Source organism: Pinus tabuliformis, chromosome 7, assembly GCF_031772625.1.
Source record: "Pinus tabuliformis cultivar Carrire ecotype Pingquan chromosome 7, CPIR1, whole genome shotgun sequence".
Lineage (NCBI taxonomy): Eukaryota > Viridiplantae > Streptophyta > Pinopsida > Pinales > Pinaceae > Pinus > Pinus tabuliformis.
In genome coordinates this window covers 280,753,089-280,762,521 of record NC_142293.1, presented here as the reverse complement: position 1 = coordinate 280,762,521, position 9,433 = coordinate 280,753,089, and positions in this window count along the sequence as shown.

Here is a 9,433-nt window from a genome sequence, read left to right as displayed (position 1 = left end):
AAATACATATTGGAGCTCAGCATATGGTTGGGTGGAGAGTTGTCCCCAACATGCTGGTTGTCGTTAGCTGGATCAATGTAGCGCAATAGTTCTAAAATCACAAGTAAACTAATGCTTCATTCTATAGGTAAGTTTCTCACCTCTAATCACTCTTGGGTATTATGTACTAATTAATTGAAATCTTCCTTCTATTTGATGACTAATGGCCTTGAAATTTTATAAGTAATTTTGTATTTAATTATGTTTTAAGTTTAGGTCATTATAGAAATGTTGGATTGTAAGTCCTTTAAATATTTAGAAGCTTAAGTCATCCATGTTCTTTCTAGGCATGCTGATAGTGTTTGATTTAGATATTCCTACCTTAGAACTTTGTCAAACTAGGGTCTATTGATACATCTTAATGTAATAGTTATGCCCCAAATGCGGATTTTCATTTAATACAAATTCTTGTTTTGTTTAGTAAAAAAGAAATAAATGTTCGAGGGGCAGGACAATTCTAATAACCACCCCCACCACCCAAATAAATTAATTAAAAACAAAAAAAAATCATTGGTGGAACCATGGGGGCTTCATTGGGGGAGCAATACCATACCACGTGGGTTCATATTGGGGGATATATATTGAGGAAAAAATGATGTAATATATGGGGGGATATATAGGGGGTAAAGGGTTTTTATATTAACAAGTATAAAAAATGGAGCTCAAAGTTAATGAAAAATTATAAAGGGGTATAAAAAATGTTAATGAAAAAATGGATACCTAAAATATCTAGTGAAAGCAGGGGATTTTTAAAATGGGAAGATGTATTGGCTTCATATTGGTAGGGGGGTAAATAATGTGATTTTTAGAGGTATTTTCCATTATGTAGTCAAATTAGGGGTATTGTATAGTATGCCACAAGAACACGTGATATGTCGGAGATTCATTAAGTGAAGCCCTCGTGGGTGGAACTTGATCTTATGAAAAATTCATTCCTAGAACTTATATAATTGGAAATATTTAAATAACATAAAGATATCTAGTCTTGGTCCTAGATGAAATTTTCATTTGTGTTGTCTCCATTATTTCATCATCATCACTATAATCATACCCAACATTATGAGGAGACCCAATAAGATAATGCCAAGTGTCTTAAATTGATACACTTGAATGACTTAGAACATGATATTTATTCCTAGGCCTATGATCATATTCATTGTCAATCTTGTTGATAAGAGAAATGTCAAACTCAACAGAGAAATGATTTCTATCTTTAAAAATGTCATCAAATCTTCCATGAAATACTTCACTTGAAGGAAAATTACCATCACCTTGAAGACTAGAAGAGCCATTAAGTTCTTCTCTAGGAGGAGTGTCTTCATCATTAGCAACATCACCATCCATGCCTTTAAAATAGTCACTTGGAGGAAAATAATTATCATCACCATTGATGCCTTAGATTCCCCACTTCGAAGAAATTATCCATCATCATCGTAATCATATACACTACTTTTTATAATCCCCACTTGAGAAAATTAAAATCTTCATAATCCTGGCATTATCACCGTTAAAATCCCTTCTTGGAGGATGTTGAAAAGTGTAACTAGGTTTGGTATTTATAATGACAAGTATAATTATTATTTTATTTGAAGAAGAAAAATAAAACTATTTTTGTAATGCTTGCCTCATGGGTTTCATGAGCAAGGAATTTTATTTTTAGTTAAGTCTCCCATTGTGAGCTCTTAGGATTGGTCATAAATTCAATTTGAGTCAATGTCATGTATGAAGGACCCTTCTTAGGCATGTTACATATGTATGTGAGTCATTAAAAGAGACAAAAGGCCCTCCAAGACCAAGCTCAAGCACCTCCAACAAGTTGACCTCAAGATGGAGTAATGAACCTACACCAAATGTCATGTCAGCCTAGGACTCTCTCAAGTTGGCTTATTTGATAGAAAAGCCACTATATATAGGCAGCTCAGATCTCATTTGGAACACACAATTTTGATGAAGGAAATCTGAGTGAGAAAAGGAACGAAGATCACAAAAGGAGAAATCTTATCATCATGCAAAGGAGGAAGATAACCAAGTTCATTTGAATCTATTTTTAGATCTAAACTCTTCCACACGTGTGAGATTAAAGTATTTTCTATTGTAGAAATGGCTGAGGTACTATAGTCATCTTAAGAAGGAATATTTAGGAAAGGTTTAAGTGAATCCTCAAGCCGAGTTGAGGAAGGATAATCTCCATCTCAAGCAAAGAAGGTTGAAGGTCAAAGTTTCTTAAAGACCGAAATCTAGTGTTTTTGAATTAGGGCGAAAAAGTTACAGATCTATTCAAGGGACCAAAATTTTGAAGGGTAGCCGAGAAGGAGGAAGAAGCAAGAAGTTTGACTATCATTGACTCAAGGAAGAAGGATCTCATCAAGGAAGTTCTGTGACTTGGCCTTGGAAAGGCAAATAAGTTAAGGGTCTTGGTCTTGGTATTCCTCAATTGAAGTCTCTCTAAGAAGAAGAATTCGTTTGGGTTTTCCTCTCAAGGGAGAGAGGTTTTGGCCCTTGTTTATCGCCTACATTTTGTGTCTCTTGTCTCTCTATTGTATATGAATTTGTAGTTGTTTTATGAAGAAGAACACTATAATAATCTAATTAAAGAGAACATCCTAATCTAAAGAAGTAAAAAGAATTCACAAGAAGTTATCGTTAGAAGAGAAATCACCTAATTGCTATGCCCTAGATTTCTCAATAGAGGAGAATCTTCATTCAAGTCTTTAAATTATGTTGTTGGAGGAAACTCTTCATAATTTTATGTCATCATCATATTTATCATGTACAACAATTATACCACTAAAATTTTCATTATGGCTTCCATTAAAATCATCATTTGAAGGAAAATTATCATCCCAATTATTTAAACTATCATCAAAATCTTCACTTGGAGGTAGATTTTGAGTATTTTCCACATCATTGGTGTTATCATTAAACTATTGAGCTTGAATGATTGACGTAATTATCCTTCCCTTCATTAGTTGCGACCTTCAAAGTCCATAGATTTAGGAATTCTTCGTGAACATGCTCAATTGTTTTGCTTGCACTAGGATCAAAGAGTCCTTAGTGAGTGAAAATCATGACTTTTAGTACTAATAAAATAGCTATATGAACATGATGTTGATGCTTCAAAAATAGAAATTTCTCTAGTATATGAACTATGAGTTCTCATTAATAGCATAAAATGATTCAAATTCCAATGTTCCCGGGTGATAATCTTACATCTTGGAGAATATAATTTTCCTTCCAAAATACCCACCCACCCCAGAAGAATTTTTCCCTTCAAAATTAAATAAAGCTTTACTCTCTTTATTTCTCTTTCATTTATTAATTTTTTCAAATTTAGTTATTCCATATTCAGTAAACATAGAGATAATTCATCTAATCTTTTATTATAAACAGAATTTTCTTTCATATTCTTCACATACTTTCATTTATGGGATGATTAGTCAAAGAAATTTATGCAATTTACAAAGGGAGTTTGAGGGTCAGCAAGAAAATGACTAATATGGAGCTTCTATTGCTTAAAATGTTAGTAATTTTTCAATTTTTATCATTTACTCGAGCAAAAAAAAAAATTAAAATAAAATAAATTATTTTAAAGATCAAGCCCTAAAATATATAAAAAATTTATATTAATTTTTATCACATTAAAATTTTTAAATAATTTTATATCTTTTTTAAAGCAAAATCTTCAATATTTTATAAAATTTTAAATGTATTAAAAAAAAGCAATATTTTCATTATTTTTAATTGTTTTCTCTAATTTAAAATATCTCCCCCTCCTCTTTAAAAAATATATAAAACTCATAGAATATATTTTTAAAAATTGATTGCAAACTTAAAAATCAAGATACAAAAACAAACAAACTTAACCATAAACTGAAGAAAAATAAAATAAAATAAAATAAAAATAATAATTAAAAAATAAAATAAAAATAATAATAATAATAATTATTATTATTATTATTATTATTATTAAAGAATAAAAAAAATGATATTTTTTTAAAAAATAGTTTGAAAAAATGTTTAGAATTAAAAAAATAAAATAAAAAAATTTGAAAACATATATATATATATATATATTCTTTTAAAAACTTACAAATTTGAGCGAAAGGGACAATTCTCAAAATCACATCCCCCACAACTACCCCACCCTATTTACTATAGATTTGATAAAGATCCAAAGAAAATGGAAGGGGGTTTATTTTGGGAATCACCCTTATCCCTCATGATTTAGACCAGGGAAGCAACTAATCCCAAACTTGATTTGGTTGAAAGCCCCTTGAACATGACCCACATTCTTAATAGTGATCTTCTAACTTTATTGCATTAACATGCTTGAATCCAATTAAACTTGTGAATATGCTTACAGTCTCCAAATTCATTACTTAATACATTTAATAATCATAATTGCATAAATAACATGCATAAGAAAATATGAGACAAGAGATCAATCGCATGAAAGAAGAGATCACATAGCTGGTAATGGATTTAACCTAGTGTGGGATACGTATTCAAACTCCACTCAAGTGCATAGCCACTTCATTAGTTTTTCTTTGAGATATGCTTTTCTTTCTCAATACAAAAGGACTAAACTCTCATTTCAAGTGAAAAAATGTCCCTTTCAATGTTGCACAGTTTCACCTTGTGTGCATATACTATGACCCTTTCAGTGCCACACTATCTCGATATACGTGAATACCCTATGGATCTTTTAGTGCTCCACCATCTCAATTTATGTGCGTAGGCTCTGTTAGCTACCTATATCAATAGGTTTCATATTTCATGATTGGCAATGAAAAAGGTCCAAATATGCTCTGCTTTGATGATGCAAAGATCACATATTTCCAAGAGAATACAATCTGTGCTTATAGCTTGATGTGGACTCAATTTTGATGGATGGTCCAACAGCCTAATCTAGATCATGCCATGTTTTAAATTTCCAGTTGTAGAATAGAGAAGGAAGTCTGTCCAAACTGTTTAAACTTGGCAGACAAGTAGCTTAGGTAGAGAAGTAAGGCTCCCAACTGCTTAATCTGGGACCTTGGAAGAAATAAGGGTAGAAGTAGATAGAAAATCAAAAGGAAAAAAGCCAGAGAAAAGAAAAGGCAAATAAGGGTCTGCAAGTCCAAGTGCACCCTCCAAGAAGAAACAAAAAATGCTAGGGAAATAGATGGGTAGGCAGATGGGGTTGCAGAAGTGTCATTCCTTATAATTGAAGGTATGCTAAACTATTTCACAAAAGCAGAATCAATGGATTGATAAGTCCTTCTTCTCTATCAGGTTGCAGCAAGCAAAGAAGCATGTCTAACTTCCCACTTATCCCCTTTCCCATTCATTACTAATATCCCCTCATCAGCTGAGATTCATGGAAGAATTGGTGGTTTTATGGTGGTTCTTAGTCCTTTAAAAGCCACATTTCTTGTCTAAAACTCTTTTCATTTTGATCTACTCCATAAGCTAGGTTATTTTCAAATAAACTTAGTAATATTACCCCTCATCCCCTTTTTCATCCATATTAACCCTAACTCTATTATTTAATTCCCCTATGTTACCCTTTCCCTAGTATTATAACACCATGGTGTATAAACCCCAAACATTGTATACATATCCCTCCCTTGGCATTATAGCCATATGTTCTCTGGCAGGGATCAAAATGACATCTGGTCACTTTGATAAACCTAAGCCAAACCCCCTCCCATCTTCTGAATCCATTTGGCCCATTAAAACCTTCATTTGCTAAAGAAAACCTTGTAAAAGACCTTTTCTACCCATACCCGCTTCATTTGCAAATAACACACCAAAAACCCACTTTTTCCGCTTATCCAAAGTGTCAGGGCCGCATTATTTTTACATTGGAAAACATTACAAAACACCATATCCCAAAGGTTTTCCGCTGAGCGCGCGCCCCAAAATATATATTATTTTAATCCTCCTCCGCTGTCGTATCAATCGCACAACTCATCGACCCATCAACCGTCCGATCGATCGCTTTAGATCGGACGACCATTATACATATCGGGTTGGGCCCGACGTCCGACATTTAGTACCCGAGAAACTGTCAGAGGGTGACGTCAGGCCTCTGCCACGCGTCGCCCTCACAATTTCTCGGGTTGCCCTCTGACAAAACCATCGCCGTATGGTAGGCGGTCCGAGAAAACCATTACCGCTTTTCCGTTTACCACCAGTTTTGCCATGCCCTCGTCATCACCGCGTCATCACCACGTCACTGCCACCCCGCCGCCGCATCAGCTCCTTCGTCCGCCCCCGCGCTGATATGTCTGCCACCTCACTATCCCCGTGGACCAATCATAGCTCGCCACATCACCCGATGACGTCATGCTGACGTCATCCGACCTCGACCCCACCTGATGACGTCATGCTGACGTCATCCCAAAAACGCGCCAATATGCCAAAAATCCATATATTGGCCAAAATTTCATGTTTTTTCCACTTTTGCCAAAAGAGTCTGTTGTTATTTCTGCATGTTGTTTACGTTCAAACCAGCGCCAACCTGCCAAATTTGATTCCGAAACCGTCAGCGCCTCCATTGTACCTGCAGTTGCAACCTGTTATCGGCCATTCGCAAGGTATTTCTCAAGATAAATCCCTGTACCTGGTTTTATCGTATTTCTGCAAACAAACTGTTTAAGGAGGCCTAAAAACACTGTTTTCACCATCAATCACCCAGTGACCTGCACCTATTTCAAACGGGTGGAACAATAAACCTTCTGCAGAGCCAGCATTTCACAAAATTGACCTGAATTCATTGGTAGTTCGCGCAGTCGTGAACTAGAAAGCTCCATTACATAATTTCACCATAGAAACAATCCAGTCACTCCTACTACTATTTCTATCAGTCCCATAAACGGTATTTCAATTGCTGTTTGTACAAATTCGCCCATTGTTCCCTACAATTCACAGTTATAGCGTCTAAAAACTCCTCTGCGTTTTCTGCTCACTCAGAGCAGTCTACATACAATTCAGAAACTTTACTAGCCATGGAGACACCAATAGCCCTGAATGTTCAGCCCCTGAATGCCCCTCAAAGGGAGATAGCATGGAAAGCCCTGGGAGATGTAGATTATCTGATGTTAGATTGGTTTCCAATGGGTTCCAAGTTCAATATTCACATGCTAAATGAATTGAAATCCCAACACCTAAATGGAGCTGATATCTTAGGGATTTGGGACTCAAATTTGCCCATTTACAACCTCCCTCAAGTCAATGCCCTCCCAGACTTGATCCACAAGTGCCAGGAATGCTATGATCCTTGCCAGAGAGCTGTTCTCAGTCCTACAGGCTCAGTTTTGTTCTTTATCACCCCAGAAACCATAACTGAGATGCTGCATTTCCATACTGCAAGGCCATTAACCCCTCTTTCCATGTTGGATTTAATAAAGAAGGGGAGGAATCTGTCAAGTGCCCAGATTACCAAAATTAACCAGTTATTTGTACAGCCAAGCTCTGAAACTATAAGGACTCCTCCTATTGGACATCACTACCTGAATGACCTGGGCAGAATGCTAGTGGATTTGATCAGCTATGTCCTGGGATACAAGGGAATTGAGGATGTTGATGAGACTATAATGGCAATGTTGTCCATGTTTTCTCCTGGAAAGTCTCCAGCTGTACACTATGACTATGCCACCTATATTGCAGAAAAGATCCATGAACAGCTAATGAATCTGCCAAGGGAAAGGGTGTTCAGATACACCACATACATCTACCACCTATTCTTGTTTTATCAGCCAAACAGTTTCTCCATTCCCCTCAAGAAACTTAATGCCCAGGGAAATCCAAGGTCAGTTGTGTTTTGGACTTCAGTTTTCCATGATGTTTCTCAATCACCATACACATACTGTGAATTTATAGACCTGTTCATTCACCCAGCTATGACATTGATGTATGGTGTCCCTCCTCCAAGGTTAACCGATGACATGCAGAGAGTTCTCCATCTCTCCAAATCCTACAACATTGGTGATTGGTATTTTTACAAACACCACACAGTGATCAGAGTATATGGCTGTGAATTGGACCCTTACAGGCTGCCAAGATATGTCCCTATGAGACTGTTTGCCCTAGAATACTTCAGGCAGTTTGGATATGCTGACTACATCCATTTCCAAAGCAAAAACAAGAAGGTACAACTGAAGGTAAGGAGCCAGCTAGGCCCTTTTTTGTACAACAAAAGAGAGGAGGGATGGAAGGAGGCAGATACGATCCTAGCAAGCCTCAAACTGCAAACCAGTTTCAAATGGTCACCTTATGACCGTAATCATTTTATTTCCCTCAGGAGGATAAAACAAAAATTGGGTAACTATTCACATGTTAGGCTGCCCCATATTGAAAAGTATGCAAATTCTTTAAGCTGGAAAGAGGGCACTCTAGAAGAGCCAATCTCTAGAGAGCAGATACTAGAGAGGGAGGCTAGGAATATGCAAAAAGAGGCTGACTTGGAAACTTGTGGACAGGTTTCCTTATCATATCAAAGGCAACTTGGAGCAGCTTCCTCTTCTTCAACAACACATCAGCAAGCTGCCATGGACACTCAGCAGACAGGCAGCAAAGGCAAAGGAAAGCAGGTGGAACAAGAGCAACCACCTCCCACGACTGAAGACCAAACAGATAAAGAGATGGAACAGCAAGAAGAAGTGCAGCAGCAGGCAGAGCAACAACAACAACAGGAATCACAGCAAAGAGAAGGGCAGCATGACATAGAGCAGCCCACACATCAAGAAGGGGCAGTTGAGGCCCCAATTCTCACTAAGCAGCAGGCTCAAAACATAGTACCTCCTAGGCAAGAAGCAGTTAATGAAACCTCAGTCCTCCAAACGCCACAAAAGGAGGATGTAAGCAGGAAAAGGGATAGAGAGACTCCCTTGACTACATCAATAAGTCATGGTGAGAAGAGGCACAGGATGAACCCCCTCTCAGAGGAAGAGATGCCTATAGGGCAATCTTTGGGTATGGGCCCGCCCAGTTTGGAGGCATCTGCAAGTTCCTTCCAACAGGAACAAGAGAGGACAGTGGGAGGAGAAGTCAGCTCCTCTAGCCAGCAAAGAGAGGGTGAACTGAGCATTAAACAGCAGTTCATTGAAATAAAGAAAAGGAATGAGCCCATAAAAATACAGTTGTATAAGCATTTGCTGAAAATGGCTCCCACCAACCAACAGCGACTAATGTCTGCATATGATGTCCAGGAGGGCAAGATGATCATGAGTCACCTCATACCAACTACTTTGCAGCCACAGTCCCCTTCAGATTACTTGAGGACCAATCTTGAGGTCCTGGCCAAGGACATCCACCCAATGGATAAAATTGAATTGCACAAACAAACAGGTGAGATGGTCTATGCTTCCTTGGCAGACAAGACATTAGATAACTACAGGCTAGAAAATAG